General features: G+C 38.1%; 1 long non-coding RNA gene across 1 annotated transcript; it reads right to left on the bottom strand.

Moving 5' to 3' along the window:
- Positions 1-1,039: 1,039 nt before the first annotated feature.
- LOC122141579 lies at positions 1,040-1,750 on the bottom strand. The gene is made up of 2 exons (XR_006157939.1): positions 1,258-1,750; positions 1,040-1,172 (listed from the first exon to the last, which is right to left on the bottom strand). It is a non-coding gene; the product is annotated as an uncharacterized LOC122141579 (long non-coding RNA).
- Between the last annotated feature and the right edge of the window lie 20,502 nt (positions 1,751-22,252).

Genomic DNA, 22,252 nt, shown 5'->3' on the forward strand with positions numbered 1-22,252 from the left:
CATCACATAAATATTATTGTAAATGTTTACATGAATATTAGCTCATTCTTCTTGTACAGCTAAAACAGTAGCCTACTTTCATTTTTGTAGCTAATTATTATTAAATTGTTATTTTTCTAATGTTCTGTAGCAAACCACAGCAAAAAAATTACTATTTGTATTAATTCCGAATAATGTACATTAATGTAATAAGTTTGTTTTCCCATATGGATGCTTTTCACACACAGCTTTTAGGTTTTTTTTAAAAAAAATAAATAAATAAAAGGCATAATTAATGCACACATTTGTAGTAATTTCCCAGTGTTTATTGATACGACAAACTGTTTAAAGACAAACATAAGTGCTCAGAAAAATCAACCTCTGTCAGCCAGGTACTTCTCCAGATTGTGCCACAATGAAGAAAAGAAAAGAAAAGAAAAGAAAAGAAAAGAAAAGAAAAGAAAAGAAAAAACAGAAAAGAAAAGAAAAGAAAAGAAAACAAAAAAACAGAAAAGAAAATGTATCTTGCAGTCTGGCAAAGGTAGTCAGTTTTATTAATAAATGACTGATTGATAAAGTAATATGTAACTGAAACACCTTTAAAACAGCATTGGATAACATAAAAAAAAATAAAAAATAAAAAATTGTGGAAAAGACTGCAAATAATATTTTTACAGAAGTGTTTTCCTCTTCACAGTTTCTCATCTGAACTATACATGAACTATAACTGTTTGTCACAACTGAACTTGCTCAGAAGAGACGTGTAAAGACTTCTTTGAAAAACTTCTGTTTTGTATTATTAAAAGCATTGACTATACAAGGGTAGATTTTTGATATTTCTACTATGATATTTACTAAATATCTTCTGCATTTCTGCAGTAGTGTACTTGACTTTCTCTAGACTCGACTCACTGAGACACATTTGGAGCAATCTGTGTCAATGTGCTAATATATGACAATATAATATCTCTTGTACATCTAGCCTCTAGTCTAAGAATATGGCTGTTCATATCCAGATATTTACTGAATAGACAAGTATATAAACATATAAAGATGCAGGTATAGTTAATCAGGGACTAGAGGATGATTTTATTTGATCAATATTGTGTGTGTTATCTCTGTGACAGACTGGTCTCCTCTTCAGGGTCATTTTCAATCTTTTGGCCTGTGGTTGCTGGGATAAGCTCCAGCTCCTGGATATTTCATACACACAAATTATAATAAATGAGAAGATTACAGCGGTGATTTAAGTTGTCATGTAGGTTTTCTTCTTCTTACCAGGATGGACACGGAAACTAATGCACCAACACCTCTTTACCTCCCTGTGAATTAGGTAAGAAAAAAGAGCCAATTACAAAACAAATTACCATTACATTTCCATCTTTATACCTCATTTAACATAACTCAACAAAAAAATCATCATTTAGGATTCGTATCATCTTAACCAAAACTGAGCCACAGATGCCACCCGAGACTGAGGAGCCAATGTTAACTATGTTCATAAAGCATTTAAAAAGAAGCTCTTTTCAGTCTGCAGCAGTCGATGCTCATGTGCAGTCATACACACGTATCTCAGAATAAACTACAGCAACCGCAGCTTCTGAAAGATGTTGAGATGAAGAGTGACTTCTCCAATCAACCATTCACTCTTTTATTTAGAAGGAGGGACTAATTAGCCACGTTGTGCGTTACTCTTTCTCACATTAATGAGTAACAGGAGTGTAACATTTTCCTTTATCTACAGTCTTTCGTCCTTTTGTCCTTCGATCTGCTCTTTATCCTCCAATCTTCTCTTCATCCTCACTTCTTCATTGTTCTCTGATAAAATGTCCTCTTCTTCTTCTACAAGCTCTTTTAAGTCTGGACTCTGTGTTCTATCAGCGTCTGTGTGCTCTTGTTCTTCTTCTGTTCTTCTGAATCTCTGTTCCTCAACAGGCCTCTCTGCTTCTTCTTCAAACCTTCAAAATGCCATTAAAGTCATATTAAAATACATAAAAACAACAACTTTAAAATAAAGTGCAGTTCAACAGAAACTTGTATAGCTACAGAACTTACTGTACATATTAAAATATTAGACAAACATTTAAGTATCAGTGGTTGCAAATATGATTTACCTTGTAAAATGTGCTCAATATATATATAAAACCACTCAAAAACGACATACTTATTAAAGATTGATTTATTTTCATTATCATCAAAAGTATTTTAGGCATGGTCAAGATAAACACTGTAAAAAGTGTGTGATGATTGTTCAGGGCTGTTCAAATGCAATCCACACATCTGTGATCTACACGTAATGCCTGGCATGGACATACAGTACACTCTCAGAAATAAAGGTACAGTGAGGGTACAATTAAGTACTTTAAGGTACAAATTTCACAAATGTGCCAGCAAAGGAACAAACATGTATCCAGCTGAGTACCAAAAAGTACCTTTCCAAAGAAAAGGGGTACACAATGAAATATGCATGGTGAAAGGTACATTGTCATATAAAGTAATAGTTAAGGTACAACATTCACAAATGTACCATTAAAGGTCCTATCGTGTTCCCATGGGGTACTTAGAAGTACCTTTTGGGTACACATCCTGTAGGGTACAAAAAAGTACCTTATTCAAGTCAAAGGGTACACTTCCTGTGGGGTACTAAGAAGTACTTTTCAAGTTACAGGGTGCACAATCCTCTGGGGTAGCAGCTACTAATGCGTGCCTTTTTTAAGACTGATAGAGCCTTTGTCATAATTTGTAAATGTGGTATGCTGAATAATCCTCTGTGATAAGTTGCATAATTATTATCACTATCAGTTTTCGTAAGTATTTTCATTTGTTTCTGCTAAGGAATTATTTACAGATTTATACTCGATTTTTATAATTATTATCATTATTGTTTTCATTTAAATAATTGTTGCATATATTTTTGGTTCTATAATAAGCACTATTGGTTCAAATTAATTCAATATATATTATAGTTAAGATGGATGTGTGTGCTTGTTTGTGCGGGCGTGGGCGCGGCATTGCGCGCATTTAGAGAAGGAGTTTTCGTGATACGTTTCATTCAAGATAAAGCAACGCCGATGATCGCATCGCTTAAACTTGTTAATTAATATCATCCTTTACAGGTAACGAATGTATAAAATCAATGGCATGAATGGAATTTGAGTGTTTACATGAACAGCATGTGAACAAACGAATCGTCAACGGCGAAATAAAAGCCTCTAATGTACGAGACCGGTCTGAGAGACCTCCAGCTCACAGTGGGGTTCTCTGAGCAGGACTGGCCGAGCGACGAGCTATCGGCCGGGGCAGGCGCCTTCTTCTTCTTCTTTCTGTTTATTGGCGGTTGGCAGACTAGCTTATTAGTGCATTACCGCCACCATCTGAACTGGAGTGTGGAGCATCGATGCATGTATATGTATTATATATGTATGTATATCATACTAAATACTACCACTAATAGTCAAAATAAATAAATAAATAAATAAACAAATAACTAATTAACCATCATTATATTCTTATATAATTTCCTGTATCTTTAAGATATTTCAACAAAGCAAATGTAATATTCTTATTCCTTTTTAGCTTACTTAATATATCTACTAGCATCATGCTTCCACCTTCTTCTATTACTTTAGCTTCTAGCATTTGTCGTTCGTTGTTATATGCTCTACAATGCAACAGTACATGCTCTACAGTTTCACAAATCCCACAATGCATACATAATCCATTCGGATGTTTCTTAATTCTATTTAAATTTCCATTCAATGAAGTATGTCCTATTTTAATTCTTATTATTACTGATTCTTCTCGTCTTCTTAATCCCATGTCATTGTTACGTATTCCTACTTCCCTTTGAATTCTATATAGGTGTCGTCCAGTCTTCTCTTTCTCCCAAAGTTTCTGCCATTCATTTATAAGAGCTTTCCTAATTATTGTTTTTTTTTGCTTCTGCCTTACTAATTTTTATGTCAATTCCTATCTGATTCAAGTTCAAAGAATTCTTAGCCTGCTTATCTGCCTTCTCATTTCCTTCAACTCCAACATGTGCTGGAACCCAAATAAATGAAATAAAAATGCCCTGATTTTCCATTCTATATATATACTGCAGTATTTCAAGTATAACATCTTGTCTGCAGTTAGACTGGCCTGATTGGATGCTCTTTAACGCAGCCAATGAATCTGAACATATTACCGTTTTTTAATTCTATTCTCCTCTACCCACTGGAGAGCCATAACAATAGCTACCAACTCTGCTGTAAATACAGATAAAAAATCTGGGGTTCTTTTCTTAGTAACTATTTCATAATGTGGAATAAACTACTGCTATTCCCGTTTTCATAGTTTCTGGATCTTTTGAACCATCAGTAAATATCTGTATCCTATCATAATACTTCTGATCCACATATTTATTAACTCTTATTTTTATTGGATCACAATCCTGTTTCTTCACTTCATCTGTTAAATAAAGATCCACTATAGGCATTACAAACATCCATGGTGGAACTGCTGACATGTGTACTGTATTACTGAATTTTATATTTTTTACCTCTATTGATTCTGCTATTTCCTCCATTTCTTGACCAATATTCTTAATATTACTTTTTCCATTTTCCCCAACTTTTTAACAATATTGCTTTAGTAGGGTGTTCATTGTTGTGCCCCATCAAAAGATGCCCAATATACCATTTTCAGTGTTGTTTACGTCTTATTTACAACGGCATTTCTCCCCATTTCAACTTGCATGGAAGCTCTAGGGGAAGTTTTAAATGCCCCACAGCATATTCTCAAAGCCTGCGTCTGTACAGCATCTACTTTTTTTAGTAGAGACTTACTCGCCGACCCATAAATCATACTTCCATAATCTATTGCTGATCGGATGATAGCCATATATATATTCCTAAGAGAACTTCTACTTGCACCCCAATCACTACCTGCTAAAACATCGCATAACATTCAGTGCCTTTTTTGCACTTGGTCAGCAGTTTCTCTACATGTGTATTAAAAGTCAATCTTGAGTCCAACCACACTCCAAGAAATTTTACCACTGACACCTGTTCCAGAAGCTGTCCATATAATGATAAATTAATATTAATATTTCTCTTTTTTGTAAAACAAATGATTTTTGTGTTTTGGCTACTGATATTCGAAAACCCCATTTCAGTGCCCACTCTTCAACTTTATTTATTGCATCCTGAACTTTCTTAACTGTATATGATACATTTCGGCCTCTTTTCCAAAGTGCCCCATCATCCGCATATAAAGATCTACCCACATCCTGCTGTAAACCACTGAATATATCATTTATCATTATATTGAATAGAAGAGGGCTACACACACTCCCCTTGAGGTGTTCCATTTTCAACTGCATAAACAGTAGAACAAGATGTTCCCAACTCTAACCTGAATTTTCCTCTCAAAACAAAAAATCCAACACCCAGTTATAAAATTCTTTCCTCTAATTCCCATATTCTTGAGTTTTATAAGTAGCCCTTCTTTCCATAACATGTCATAAGCTTTTTTCCACATCAATAAAAACTGCAATCACAATGCCTTTTTGCACTTGGTCAGCAGTTTCTTTATGTTTGTATTCTTTATATTTGTTTTATTGTTGTTCTACCTTTCTGAAAGCCACTTTGATGAGGAGTAAAAAAGACCTCTGTTTTCTATTTCATATGTAAGCCTACTTGTAATCATTCTCTCCATAATTTTGCACATGTTCGATGTTAGTGCTATCGGCCTGTAATTTGTTGCTTCTGACCTATCTTTGCCAGGCTTTCCTACAGGGATAACTATTGAATGTTTCCATGCTGAAGGAAGTTTGCCCTCTGCCCATATTTTGTTGTATAACTTCAGTAATTTAAAAAGTGCTACATCTGATAATTTTCCTATCATACTATAACATATCTCGTCCTGCCCCGGAGAAGTTTCTTTTACTTTAGCAATTGCTCTTTTTAATTCATAAAGTGTAAAATCTGCATCTAGTGGGTTTCCACTTGCTTCACACTTATTCAAAATATCAGGATTTTCTCTTCTAACTCTTTCTCTACACTCCTTAGCCTCTTCAGTCAAATTACTACTACAATTTACTTTTGCAAATACTTTAGCTAGCATCTCTGCCTTCTCTTTATTTGAAACTGCAATTTCAGGGGCAGGCGCCTGCTGGCTGTCGCCTCACTTCATGGAGCTTCTCAACTCCGAAAACTTTGAAGCAAATTGTCAATTCGGCATCAGTTTTCACAAGACTGCCTATATTCGAAATCTAAACAGTTCTTTTCTCGCCTAAAACGTAATCATAAGTGAATTTAGTGATGAATAAGATGGCGAAAATTGTTAAAACTGTCCTGTTGTTGGTCTGTCTGATATTATGACTGGCTGTGTTTTCGCGCCGTTATTCGTGTTCTAGGTCAGTGGTCACGCCTCTTTCTTTCACTCGGCGCGGCGGTCGCTGGAGCCTGCAGGACGCTTGACAGCTCAACAGTGGCCCTGCCAACTTTATCCTCAGATGAGCTGATCCAAACAAGACAGAAGGTGGTTTAACTATGACAGAAGTTCAAGCACAGAAATTCAGAGGTGAGTAATACTGTCGTTAGCTAACGTAAAGTTACATTTAAGTGACACTTGCCGCCCGCTGATTAAAGTTGGCTGCACCTTATCTACAGTTAGATCGAAATAACATTATATCGGGACTTATTTGTAAGTTACCACTAATGTTCACTGGTGTCAAAAGTATTCACATTCATTACTCAAGTAGAAGTATAGATACTAGGGTTTAAAAAGACTTTTGTAGAAGTTGAAGTATCAACTCAAGCTTTTAACTCAAGTAAAAGTGTAAAGTACTGGTTTCAAAACTACTTAAAGTATAAAAGTAAAAGTAATGTAAGGAAAAAAAAAATGCCATGAACAAAAGCTTAGGCCACGCCACAGGGGCCTATTGTGCACTACCCCACCTCCTCAAAAAAACATTTTTCCTAAAGGCTATAGGCCATAATGACTATAATGTTATATTAAAATATTCATGTTGAAAAATTTTGGGATGCACTAGATTACCTGTTTCAGCCGCATATATCTGCCCATTGAAAATTGAACGCACTTTAGTACAATGCAAATACATTAAAGAACTAGAGATATGATGACTAGTTGCCTATAAGTATTGTAATGGTACAAAAAGGCAAACTTCAGAGGCATGTCATCAATAACCTTTAATGGAATGTATTTAATGTACATCCAAGCTTAGCTGCAGGAATCTGCGAGGGCAATGAACAAGAAAATTGGTGTACCCAGGGCAGGCTTAGTAACAATTACCCTTGTATGGTTGTCTATTTACAATAAATATTGGGGAAGTCGTGGCCTAATGGTTAGAGAGTCGGACTCCCAATCGAAGGTCTCGGGCCGGCAGGAATTGTGGGTGGGGGGAGTGAATGTTTTTGTTTATGTAAAGGTTAATTAAAATTTATTTGTTTTTTTTGTGTTTTTCACTGAACCCTCAACTGCTCCCCGGGCGCCGCAGCATAAAATGGCTGCCCACTGCTCCGGGTGTGTGTTCACAGTGTGTGTGTGTGTTCACAGTGTGTGTGTGCACTTCGGATGGGTTAAATGCAGAGCACGAATTCTGAGTATGGGTCACCATACTTGGCTGAATGTCACGTCACGTCACGTCATAAACATTAGTGCTGTCAAAATGAATGATTAATCCAAGTGATTAATCAAAAAATAAAAATGAAAAATAACTCATAATCCTAATACCTTCTTGATCGATAGCTTCCTGTATTCGCTACATGGTTAGAGAGTTGGACTTGTAACCTGAAGGTTGCAGGTTCGAGTCTCGGTGCTGGCAGGAGTTGTAGGTGGAATGGAGTGAATGAACAGTGCTCTCTTCCACCCTCAATACCCACGGCTGAAGTGCCCTTGAGCAAGGCATTGAACCCCCAGTTGCTCCCCGGGCGCTGGATATAGCTGCCCACTGCTCCGGGTGTGTGTTCACGGTGTGTTCACTTCTCACTGTTGTGTGTGTGCACTTGGATGGGTTTAAATGCAGAGCACCAATTCCGAGTATGGGTTACCATACTTGGCAAATGTCACGACTTTCACATTGTCAAACGCGTTGTCAATCGCAAACGCTAATTTATTCAAACGTCTAGTTACCGGACTACCTACAGTAGCATAGTTTGAGGAGGATGAAGAGAAAGCACCCATTTGATAAATGAGCCAGTAGTTGAGAAATAATAACTTTTAAGTAGGGTCCGGTGCCACTTCGATACTTTTAAAATGGTACCGTGCCTGAAACGATACTTAAAAAAGAGCCACAAAAAAAAACTGGATTAACAATAAAGAACATTACAAATATTTAAAATAAATCCATAGCTTTCACCTTGGATGCTCTCATTTGCCAAGTTGTGCTTCCCTTAATCTAAGGCTAATAAATGTATTTCACAATCTGGGTCATTATTTAATACAAAAGCACACATAATGTTTCTACTGTATCTCTGTCAATCACTCTGATATTTAGTTAAAATGAGTGGTGTCTGTCACTGTCTTTAAGCAGTTTCTGTGAATGACTGTATGGTCATTCTTTATAAAGTAGGCAACAATGTCGTTTGTAAAGTACAGTACTGTGCAAAAGTCTTAGGCACATTAGTATTTTCACCCCAAAAGGGGTTTTAAGCCATTTATTTATATCTTTTGCTGTAGTGTGTCAGTAGGAAATATCAGTTTGCCATTAATTTTAATAATAATCTAGTGTGATTTTGAATGCACCAAGCAGTCTGACAACGGCAAAATGAATGTTTGGAAATGTAAACTGATTTTCTACTGACACACTACAGCAAAATATATAAATAACTGTCCGAACACCATTCTTTTGGGGTGAAAACACTAACGTGCCTAAGACTTTTGCACAGTAGTGTATGTTTAAAGTACGTATGATTTAATTCAGTATATTTAAATAAGTACAATTGAAGTATGCGTTCGTTTATATGTGTTAAGGGCTAGATTGTCGCTGGAGGAAACAGCTGTGGTGTGATGAGCGGTGACAAGCGAAAACTTTACAGAAACCGACTGCTCCCTTGTGACCTTTTGTAAACTGTATTTATGACAAAGAACTGAACAGATACATATATTCTAACCAATCTATCGATAAACACACACACCTTGTGTCAGATCCTCTGTCTCTTTTAAGTGCGCTCGCGCTGCTCCACCGCCCGTCTGTGGATTGAAGAGCGCGCTGAAAGACGGAGAGTAGACCGGTCTGCCGCCTTTTTCATATGAAAGTTAAAGGGGACTGACTCTGAGGCGATCGCGAATTTGAGTATACAGTTTTATGGAGCTAAATGCTATAGCCCCTATAAAAAAGCCTAGCGACGACGCCCATGCTTCTTGTGTAGGCCTACATTTTCGGAGAACCAGGACAAACATTTCAATCGATCGCTCAGGCATTTTAAGAGGCAACCGAAATCTGCGTCCTTATTCGGTTCGGTGCATACCGGTTCCATACCCCAACACTACTTTTAAGAAATATAATTTTTTGATATACGAACCCAACACTGGCTATGCCCTTACTGGAGTGTGATGTGATCTGTGTCATGTGCAGGTGCGATGGATCGTGTACAAACCAATAGGGTGTCGGAATGGTATATGTTTATACTTCTCATCCAACCACAATCAAATTCCCTTCATCCGGATGGCGCGTTTTTTTTTTTGTTTTTTTTTTGGAATGATGACAAGCCGGAATGAAAACAAGCCGAAATGAAATAGCAGTAACGAACCTATTTTTAAAATGTAAGGAGTAGAAAGTACAGATAATTGCGTGAAAATGTAAGGAGTAGAAGTAAAAAGTCGGCTGAAAAATAATTACTCAAGTAAAGTATAGATAACCAAAATTTCTACTTAAGTAATGTAACGAAGTATTTGTACTTCGTTACTTGACACCTCTGCTAATGTTCGTTACATGTAGCTAGTTGTAAAGATTGTAAAGAAAAAAAGCATAACGTTAGCTGACCTTAGCTAGCTTAGAGTTGGCTATAGCTATCGTTAGCTAGCTCGAGTTCCTCATACAGCCAACGTACTCAACTGAAAAATTGAGTTAAAGTTAAGTTGATGCCCAAATAGTGCTGCAGCTATGTAGATAATCAATTATATAAGTGTTTAGTGTACGGGTATTGTATATTTATAAGTTGAAGATGTTGGATGATGTTCGATTCCATTTGTGCACGTGGAACACAGTTTAGCGTTAGAAGATGGCGGCTATGTTGTGTACGTTAGAATAGACTAGTTGCACGTGGCCGCCATTTTGGATTTCGGATCAGCGAGTGTGCGGTTAGACACTTCCGGTTTCGCATTAGCCCGGTGCAGGGAGCCGGAGAAAGCCGAAATGTATATTTTATAGTTGTTTATAGAATCAATTATCACTTAAAATACTACTAAGATGTATATTACTATCACACGAGCGAATGGCAATTAAATGCACGGATGTATAGTCAGATTAATGAATGAAATACAACTGTTCACGAACAGAAGATTGTATTTGACTCATGCTGCATACACATACGCAATGACAATTATGCCTACTGTAAATATAGAGTTACAACTACGATTAGAGTTGTTTGCATAAAATGCACTGTGAACATTCACATGTTTGCCCCATGTCTACTTTGCTGTATTCTTCAGGTTGAACACAACACACCATACCCAATTGTCCAGGTGACCCAAGAAGACTGGAAGTCCACATTTGAGGGACGAAGCTCTTGTTCCCTGAAGGTAGACAGGGTCGAGGTGTGTGAAGGCATGAAGGTAGAGGAAGCCATGATCTCCTCGTTTTATTCATATTTTGTTTTCAATCTTGAATACCAACCCAAAAACAAGAACACTCTGACCTTCCTCCAGCGATGTATTGTGAAAATGCCATCCAAGATATCCATGTCTTTCTTTCTTCAGTGGGAGAGAAATTATGTTTTTTGAGGAAAACATTTCTGGATTTTTCTTCTAACAATGTACTTCATTGGTTACCATCGTTTTTAAGTCCAAATCAATGCAGTTTCAAAAGTCTTTGAAGTGTTTAAACGGGCTGTATGCGATCACAGCTGAAGAAGAGGTTGTTATCTAGCGAAACGATGGGTCACTTAAAAAAAAAAATTATAATTTATACTTTTTACCTTCAATAGTTCGGATTGAGCTGATCAACAAAAGAACAGGGAACTATGTCATCACGTTGAAAGGTCATGCTGGCAATACTATTTGAACTACTATTCATATTCATCAGAATGTTATTCATATAGTATTCAGTGAATATGAATAGTGTGTGTGTGTATATATATATATATATATATATAATGGCAAACAATACTATTTGAACTATTCTCCTGCGTACGGTCGCATTGTAAACAGTGGGGCGGTACTTCTGCCGGCGCCAGCGTGACCTTTCAACGTGATGACGTAGTTCCCTGTCCGTTTGTTGATTGACATTTGCAGAAAACTCTGCTAATTTTTTGGTGCTGGGTTGGGTCTCTGTAGAGGTGGAAGACAGCGGAGACCAGGACAAATTTCCTCTTTTACCTACTTTTGCTTTCTCTTTTTTGCACACATAACCTCTGCACTGATCACTTATGACAAAGGAACACTTTTGGACATTGGATACCGCTTCACTAACCTGTTTCAGGACACTTTACCCTCCAACCCATCGTGGCCATCTGAGATTCTCCGGAACACCGAGAAGAACAATGGCCACCTGAATAACCACCCGAGGCGACGGATCAAGAAACACCGCGGGAAACGTGCTGGGGTCCGCAACAGACTGAGAAAAAGAGCTCACAGTCCTCCTCTACCGAGCATTCTGCTCGCCAATGTCCAGTCTCTGGAGAATAAGATGGACGATCTTAGAGCCAGGATAAGTTTCCAACGGGACATTAGGGACTGTAACATCCTTTGTTTGTCTGAAACATGGCTCACGCCCTCGGTCCCGGACGCTGCTGTAACGCCGTCTGAAAACTTCTCTGTTTTACGGATGGACAGGACAGCCGAGGCCGGTAAATCCAAAGGTGGAGGAGTGTGTTTCATGATTAACAAGAAATGGTGTGACCCCAGGAATATCTCCACTCTGTCGCGCTCCTGCTTCGCCTCATCTGGAACATTTATCTATTATTTGCCGCCCATTCTATCTTCCCCGGGAGTTTTCAATCGATCATCGTTACTGCTGTCTACATCCCACCACAAGCTGACACCGGTTTGGCTTTGTCCGAGCTTCACGATGCGCTCAGCGGCAACATCAACAAACATCCTGACGCTGCTGTTATCATCGCTGGGGACTTCAACAAAGCCAACCTCAGGCAGGTTATGCCTAATTTTTATCAACATGTATCCTGTCCAACCAGAGGACCGAATACACTGGATCATTGCTACACTCAGTTTTAAGCATGCCTACAAAGCTCGCTCACTACCGGCTTTCGGCAAATCGGACCATGCCGCCATTTTCCTCACACCGAATATAAACAAAGGCTCGTTCAAGAACCCCCGGTGCAGAGGGTGGTGACCGCGCTGGTCCGCCCACTCAGAAGCCATGCTACAGGCGGCTCTTGATGACGTAGACTGGGACATGTTTCGGGCAAGTTCATCTGACGTCAGCGAGTTCACGGATGTAGCATTAAGCTTTGTAAACACGCTAGCCGAACAAGCTACAGATACAATATCTATAAGGACCTTCTCTAATCAGAAACCTTGGGTGGACAGTACAATCCGTGCAGCAGTAAACAAACGCACTGCTGCTTACAACGCCGGTCTTTTGTCGGGAAACATGAGTGAGTACAGAGCATCGTGCTATGCTCTCCGACGCGCAGTGGGAGCCGCCAAACTCCGATACAGGGAACGAATAGAGTCACATTTTCCAGCTCAATGACTCCCGACCCTTGTGGCAAGGACTAAGAACCATCTGTGCCTTTGGAAATAAATCCTCTGCAGAGGTGAGAGCAGATCCGTCGCTGGCTGACGAGCTGAACACTTTCTACGGCCGCTTTGAAAGCAATCTGAGCAGCGCGAGTCTGCCGATCAGCTCGTCAGGAAACAGCAGTCAGAGCAGCGATAATCATGTGATCACCGTGTCTGAGGACGAGGTTCGGAGGGCTCTAAAGCGAGTGAATGTCAGGAAAGCAGCCGGACCTGATGGGATTTCTGGCCGTATTCTGCGGTCCTGTGCTGATCAGCTCGCTGGTTTGTTTATATCCATTTTTAATGAGTCTCTTGCTACATCGGTGGTTCCCACCTCCTTCATGAATCTGTCATCATCCCTGTGCCTAAGAACAATAACCCCTCTTGCCTGAATGACTATCGTCCAGTTGCCCTCACATCAATAGTCATGAAGGTCTTTGAGGGACTGGTTAAAAACTTCATCTGCTCCTCCATCCCGGATACTTTGGACCCTCTTCAGTTTGTTTATCGCCCCAACAGATCCACTGATGATGCCATCTCTCACATCCTGCACTCTTCTCTCACACACATTGACAGCAATAACAGGAACTATGTAAGGCTGCTATTTATCGACTATAGCTCAGCTTTCAATACTATAGTCCCCATCACGCTAGCTTCTAAACTCATGGACCTCGGCCTGAATTCTTCACTATGCAACTGGATTCTTGATTTCCTCACCGGCAGACCTCAAGTGGTGAAAGTAGGCCAGTTCACCTCTAACTCCATCACCCTGAACGTAGGAGCTCCACAGGGCTGTGTCCTGAGTCCCCTGCTCTACTCTCTCTACACACATGACTGCGTGTCTTCCCACAGCTCCACATCTATTATTAAATTTGCTGATGATACTGTGGTTCTGGGGCCTCATTTCCAACAATAATGAGACCGCATACTTGGATGAGGTAGAGAAATTAACATCATGGTGCCAGGACAATTGTCTCTCTCTGAATGTGAGCAAAACCAAAGAGCTGATTGTTGACTTCAGGAAGAGACAGCAGCAGCCCTATACTCCTCTTATGATCAGCGGGACCCCTGTGGAGAGGGGTGAGCAGCTTCAAGTACCTCGGTGTAAACATCTCAGAGGACCTGACTTGGACTACACACATTCAAACTCAGGTTAATAAAGCCAGGCAAAGACTGTACCATCTGAGACAGCTGATAAAATTCAGGGTTTCACCTGCAATCCTGAAAACTTTCTATTCAGGGGCCATAGAAAGCGTATTGACGACCAAATGTATATCAGTGTGGTATGGGAACAGCTCCAGTCATGACTGCAAAGCCCTGCAGAGAGTTGTGCGCCTTAGCTGAGCGCATCTCAGGGTCTGCTCTCCCCTCTCTGCAGGACATCTACCTCAAACGCTGCAAAAGCAGAGCTGTTAAAATAATCAAGGACTCCATTCACCCCAGTAACCATCTTTTCACTTTGCTGCCATCTGGTAAGCGCTTCCGTAGTCTGATGTCAAAAACTGAGAGACTTAGGAGGAGTTTCTTCCCCCAGGCTATCAGGCTCCTAAACTCAAAACCAGCCTCTTAACATCTTCATGTCTCCACTTAATATTCACTTTATCAGTAAGATATTCACTACCTCACATTGACATACTGAAAGTGTCAACCTGTTTGCACATTTGCCTCTTGTACATTCCTGTGTATCTTAATATTTAAGACTACAGTTTACTTTCATGCACATTATTTTCCACTATATATTTAATTCTACAGTATACATCTCTTTTATATATTTTTATATTTTATTCTTATATTTTTATTGTTTACTTTTATTTCATTGTTTCATAGCTATATTTATGTATATTTCATCTGTGTTGTATTCTTTAATAATTGCACTGTCAATGGAGCGGACCTGACTCACATTTCACTGCTGGTTATATATGCTCTATATAATTGTGTATGTGACAAATAAAAAATCTTGAATCTTGAATCTTGAATCTTGAAATGAAAGACAGAAGAGAGATAGAGGGAGTCATATTAAAACCAGAAAAAGACTGTAGATAAAGGAAAATGTTACACTCCTGTTACTCATTAATGTGAGAAAGAGTGACGCACAACGTGGCTAATTAGTCCCTCCTTCTAAATAAAAGAGTGAATGGTTGATTGGAAAAGTCACTCTTCATCTCAACATCTTTCAGAAGCTGCGGTTGCTGTAGTTTATTCTGAGATACGCGTGTATGACTGCACATGAGCATCGACTGCTGCAGACTGAAAAGAGCTTCTTTTTAAATGCTTTATGAACATAGTTAACATTGGCTCCTCAGTCTCGGGTGGCATCTGTGGGTCAGTTTTGGTGAAGATGATAAGAATCCTAAATGATGAATTCAGATTTCAGATTGCATGCTTTGATGACAAAAACCCTGCTTCAGTGTTGTTTCTGCAGCTGTGGCTCATGGCAGGTTGTGTTGTGTGTGGAGAAAGCTCTGTTGAGGTTAGTGCTAGGGTTAGGGGTTAGTTTGTGTTGTAGCATTCATCTTTGGTGACCTGCAGCTGACCCCGTCTCTGTTTTTGTGCTGCTGCTGGTGTTGTTGTAACACAGTGATGTCACATGAGGATGCTGGGACGGTGCCTTTCAATGCTGCGCTGTTAACAGTTTTTACTGAGTTACGTTAAATGCTTTAAAAATGTAATAAGTGATGTAATGAGGTATAAAGATGGAAATGTAATGATGATTTGTTTTGTAATTGGCTCTTTTTTCTTACCTAATTCACAGCCTGAAGATCATGTTCACATTACTCTCACTCAGTGTTAATTAATTACTGCTACATGATGACAGTTTTCTGTATGTCCATTTACATCTTTTTACCTTAAAAACAAACAAACAAAAAAAAACCCACCAAATTTGTGTGTATGAAATATCCAGGAGCTGGAGCTTATCCCAGCAACCACAGGCCAAAAGACTGAAAATGACCCTGAAGAGGTGACCAGTCTGTCACAGAGATGACACACACAATATTGATCAAATAAAATCATCCTCTAGTCCCTGATTAACTATACCTGCATGTTTATATATGTTTATATACTTGTCTATTCAGTAAATATCTGGATATGAACAGCCGTATTCTCAGACTAGAGGCTAGATGTACAAGTGATATTATATTGTCATATATTAGCACATTGACACAGATTGCTCCAAATGTGTCTCAGTGAGTCGAGTCTAGAGAAAGTCAAGTACACTACTGCAGAAATGCAGAAGATATTTAGTAAATCTCATAGTAGAAATATCCAAAATGTACCCTTGTATAGTCAAACAATGCTTTTAATAATACAAAACAGAAGTTTTTCAAAGAAGTCTTTACACGTCTCTTCTGAGCAAGTTCAGTTGTGACAAACAGTTATAGTTCATGTATAGTTCAGATGAGAAACTGTGAGAGGAAAACACTTCTGTAAAAATATTATTTGCAGTCTTTTCCACAATTTTTTATTTTATTATTATTTTTTTTTATGTTATCCAATGCTGTTTCAAAGGTGTTTCGGGTACATATTACTTTATCAATCAGTAATTTTTTAATGTAATTGATTACCTTTGCCAGACTGCCAGATACATTTTCTTTTCTGTTTTTTTTCTTTTCTTTTCTGTTTTTTTTTTGTTTTCTTTTCTTTTCTGTTTTCTTTTCTGTTTTCTTTTCTTTTCTTTTCTTTTTTTCTTTTCTTTTCTTTTCTTTTCTTTTCTTTTCTTCATCGTGGCACAATCTGGAGAAGTACCTGGCTGACAGAGGCTGATTTTTCTGAGCACTTATGTTTGTCTTTAAACAGTTTGTTGTATCAATAAACACTGGGAAATTACAACAAATGTGTGCATTAATTACACCTTTTATTTATTTATTTTTTTTTTTAAAAACTAAAAGCTGTGTGTGAAAAGCATTCATATGGGAAAACAAACTTATTACATTAATGTACATTATTCGGTATTAATACAAATAGTATTTTTTATTTTTTTTTATTTATTTTTTTGCTGTGGTTTGCTTCAGAACATTAGAAAAATAACAATTTAATAATAATTAGCTACAAAACTGAAAGTAGGCTACTGTTTTTAGGCTGTACAAGAAGAATGAGCTAATATTCATGTAAACATTTACAAATAATATTTATGTGACGAGGGGGCGGGTCCAAGAGCCGTGGGAACGGAGAGAGGCCGGTGGAGTAAGTGATGATGCTCCACCCACCCAGCAAAAACTTGTTGAAAAGTTGTTGAAAAGACGTTTAAAAAAAGTTGTATTTTAGTTGTTAAAATTTGGTTGGTGAGTGGAAGGTGTTTTTGACGTCTTTTGGAAAAGACGTCTATAAAAAGACGTCGATATTACATCTAAAATGTGGTTGTAAAGTGAAATGTGAAAATGACGTCTATAAAAAAGACATCCAAATGACGTCTAAATGTGGTTGTAAAGTTAAAGTTGAAAAAGACGTCTTTTCAGGCCTAATTACAACCGTGAATTATTTTTCATATTCATAATTAGTCAAAATAAGACAATTCACAAGAGTATATTGACACATTTATTGACACATTAAACACATCTCTCATGTAAAAAAAAATTTAAATCATATAAAACACTTTCTTGATCACATCTTAAGCCTCATTTGATTAAACAGACCGTAAAAACAGTAATATTGTGAAATATAACTACAGAAATAATTGTTTTCTATGTGGATGCATTGTAAAATGTAATTTATCCATGTAAACTGAATTTTCAGCATCATTACTCCAGTCTTCAGTGTCACATGATCTTCAGAAATCATTCTAATATGCTGATTTGCTGCTCAAGAAACATTTCTGATTATTATCAATGTTTAAAACAATTGTGCTGCTTAATATTTTGTTGAAACCATTAAATTTATCAGTATTTTTTAATAGAGCTTGCAAAAGAGCAGTATTTATTTTAATTTTTTATCAATTTAAAAGTCTTTACTGTAACTTATCAAATGAATCCATCTTTCTGTATAAACATAATTTTTCGAGACAATAAATCTTTAAAATATTGAAAATGGAAACAATGACCAATTATAACCACATTAGAACAACCAAAAATGTAAATTCTGTCATTAATTACTTACCCTCATGTTGCTCCAAACCCATAAGACCCTTTTGTGCAGAACACAAATTTAGATTTTTTAACAGATGCCTTATGTACAAAAAACAACAACAGCAAAATATATATATATATATATATATATTTTTTTAACATATATATATAAATATATATATATATATATATATATATTCAGAAATGATGTATCCCCAACAGATTTTTCCACAAAAGTACCATGAGATTGCCAGCTCTCACGCCAACTCAACACTAATGCATCATGGTGCTCTCGTGAATGGTGTTATTTTTTATAAATAAAAAAAAATTTTTTTATCAGATTTCATTAAAAAGTTCTACATTTATGCCCCAAAGATGAACAAAAGTCTTACAGGCTTGGAACAACATGAAGGTGAGCGACAAATTTTTGGTTTAACTAACACATTAGGTCAATCGGTTTCCTCGGGGCACAATTAGTTATCTGTGTTGTTTTTGTTCTTCTGGTTCTTCTACACTGCCTGATCTGGATTAATGAGCCATGGCAGATGTTATATTCTAGCCTTTTTTCTCCAGCATCTAAAGTGAGAAAGAAAACAATAACTAAAATGTAAATGTAAAAAAAATAATACAAAAACAATGGTTGTCCAAAATGTACAAATTAAAGTGTACTCATTTATCATGAGGGATTATTAACTAATCAGTATGTCAGGGGTTGTCAACTCTGGCCCTTAAGGTGAGACTTAGGTCTGTGCAGAGCAAAAGTGGGCGTTTATGACTTTGTGGGTGATTTCAAACTGCTGGGTGTTTCTAAATCATGCAATCAAAATTATCCCCCTTACCTAGCCCCACCCCTAAACCTACTGTCATTATGACGTCAGCCAATCAGGTATCATGGTCTAAAAACACCCTGATCTGGTAACTCCCATTACTTTCCTGCAGAGACCTATACTTTTTTTAATGCTATTTACAGCACATTATGATAAATACTTTGTTACATGTATGTGCAAGATTTAAGTCATAAATAAATTAGAAATGTTTATTAGATTAGACATTACCTGTCTAGTGATATATGTTTATGCTGAAATAAAATCTATTACGTGTAGCTTTATAGTGAATTATCTCTTTAAAGCCCCTTTCACACTGCGATTCCGGAAAATACACGGGTAATGTGTCCCGGCAATTGTTCCCTGGTCGCTAGATTTTGCACTTTCACACTGCCAGTGATTACCCGGAATATGTGCGTGCGTTCACACCATAGACTGTAAAAAAATATGGACGTAGTGTCCGTGACGTCACCCATAGACTCCTCAATAGCGGTTTTGAAGCTCAAAGTGTGCAGAGAGGGCCGTCGCCGTCTTGGCAGCACGTCACCGCGCGACTCTCCCGGATAATCGAAAATGGGCAAAAAGGCGGGAGCTGGTTGCTGAAGCCACGCCCACCTAGCGCAACGGCATTGTCAGCAGCATAGACAGTAAAAGGTCAGCAGCGGCAATCCACCTGTCACTCAAGTGGCCACGCCCTTAATTATGCAGAACTTTAAGGCTTAATATAATTTAAACGGATGAGTTAAAAAAAAATCACCCCCCTCACAGTTTTCATAAAGGGTAAAATTAGTTATGTAGACCAAAATCATTTTTTGAACCAGGCTGTAAATGTTTTTTTTCTGCTGTAAAGTTGGGCATTTTAACATGGAGAGTCTATGGGACTGACTCCCTTTTGCAGCCGGCCTCAAGCGGCCAGTCGATGAATTACAGTTTTAGTCACTTCCTTATTGGCTTCACGAGAGAGAGCGCGAGGTTGCCGCTCGGTTCACACACAACCCAGGGGGGAAGGAAGTCGACCGGAAGTTGAAGTCGGCCGCGTGCCGCCATCTTGTAGCAGAACTTCACTTGCGTTAGCATCCCATTGACTCCCATTCATTTTGGCGTGACTTTGACAGCGAATAACTTTACATCTGAGGCGTTTTAAAGACTCCATTTGTCCATTATTTATTTCTAAAGATACACGACAATGTATATAAAAGGCTCCATTACCTTCTATGTTACATTATGGCCCCGTAGAAACAGTTTTTGTAAAAATAGGCTAACGATTGCGTCATAACCCACTCGACTCTCTGTCGCACAGTAGAGAAATTACCGTGCAGACAGGAGGAGGAGCTCGCAGGCAATCGGGGAGACGTCAAGAGATATGGCGTACTGGCGTTACATTTTAAAATACTATACAAAATAATTAATCAGAATACTTACTCCTGCTCACTCAGGCCCAAAGAACTCCCCGCTCAAGCTCGCCGTCTCTGCAAAGATTAACGATGGCAGTTTGCCCGCACAGCTACTAGAAGATTTACATCTGTCAGACAGGTTGCTGACGTCATCAAGTTTAGTTTGAGTCTGCGCGTCAGAAACGGAAGTTCTAAAAATCGCTAAAAATGGGCTTCACTTGTCTCAATTGAGTTCCAATGGGGTCGCTGTGTCCATTTCTTTTACTGTCTATGCACTGAGTTCATATGGGTTCAGTGTGTACATTTGTTTTAATGTTTTTGCGTGTAATGTGCGATTGGGATGTGCTTCGTTTACTTTGATTTAAGATGGTGAACGATCTCAGCTTCAGCGCGGAAAGTGAGGAACTAACTGATCTCTGCTTCATTACGGTTTGCACATATTTGTTTTGGCGCAAACATTGATCTGCCTTCAAAACACGCTAAAAGAGTCACGCGATAACGTGCGTCATCACTACGACACGGCATTAAACAAATTAAATTAAGTTAAATTCTAAATTAAGATGGGTATTTGGCAATAACGAAATTACGAAAAAGGCTCCGCAGGATTTGCTTCGCCACTAGCAGCTGAAATTTAATAAAAGAATAATGGCAACATTAGCCTATATACTCTGTCTACATTATGCATTTAAGACTCAATTAATATTTAGTTATAATTTGAAAAACCTTTACTCACCAAGATTAGGCTAGGCCTACATGTTTTTGTGGAGGAAATTGATCCACTGTAGATGGCTTCAGCGAGTTCCTGCGCTCACTGATGGTGCGTCCAGCAATATAACCCACTGGCTCATTATTCTCATTATAAACATGGTCATAACATTTCCACACCTCAGACTTTGCTTTAGTTGCTGGTGCAAACAAAACGTAATCGCCAGAGGCAAGCCTCCGTTTCACCTACTCAGCATACATTTTCGCGTCTTTCTCGCACTAATCGAAACGCATCACATGACCGCTCATTTACCTAGCAAACCGGAGCGCAAGCCCGAGCCCGTGTAAAATGATATAAATTAAGACCGAACCCGACCGAACCCGTCGGGTCCCATCGGGTCCCGTCGGGTTCGGGCAAAAATCTTCAGTCCACACCTGATCACACTCACCTGTTTGTGACTTTATAGTTAGTAAAACTGAAGACCTTGTGTTCAGGTGCACTGCACTAGGTTGGTGCAAAACTCTGCATGTAAGTGGACCTTAAGAGACAATGTTGAGATCTCCTGCAATATGTTCTGAACATGACCATTCAAAGAGGCAGGATTACTTCTAGATTGATGACTTACAACACTGGTGTCCAGTCCTGAGCTGGAGGACCAACGTTCTGCAGAGTTTCTGGTGATCTTTGATCAGCTGCTCAGGTCTGCTTAATTGGGGTTGGAGCTAAACTCTGAAAAAAGAGAAGACAACCAATATTATAATGTTAAAAAGTTAAACAACGTTAAAAAAAATTGATTCATAAATATGCACAACATCTGAAAATGCACAAAGATGAGACGAAAGCTGTGTTTAATGATAACTTTCAACACACTGAAAAATAAGAAGCAATATTAAGTTACAGATGCATTTTCTTTTATTCTTATGATTCTCCTTGAAATAAGTTACAATTACCTTGTGGTTTATCGATGATTTTTAGTCTCTGAAATAGAAAAGATCTATCAATGATGAACTATTATTTACCCCGTTTGTATCTGCGAGGCGTTCATTACACATTTTCCCTGTGTGTTAAGATCAGTAATTATGACTGTCGAATGTCTGACTTGACTTAATGTATTTTGTCTCACTGTACATACAGTATGTCTGTCAACAACAATAAACTAATTACTAAAGCTGCAAGATATAACGCAAAGGAAAATTATGATCGTATAACAAACTATCTTAATATACATATTTGTGGTATATAACGCATAGATAAAAGTATGATAAATAATTGCATCACGTCTTATCGCCGCCACCTTCTCTTATCTAAAGGAAATTACGTTAATGTATATTTACCTCTGATTGTTCAACACAGTAAAACTCCTTTCACCAATGAGAAACCTTT

The sequence above is a fragment of the Cyprinus carpio genome, chromosome B22 (genome assembly GCF_018340385.1).
Source record: "Cyprinus carpio isolate SPL01 chromosome B22, ASM1834038v1, whole genome shotgun sequence".
Lineage (NCBI taxonomy): Eukaryota > Metazoa > Chordata > Actinopteri > Cypriniformes > Cyprinidae > Cyprinus > Cyprinus carpio.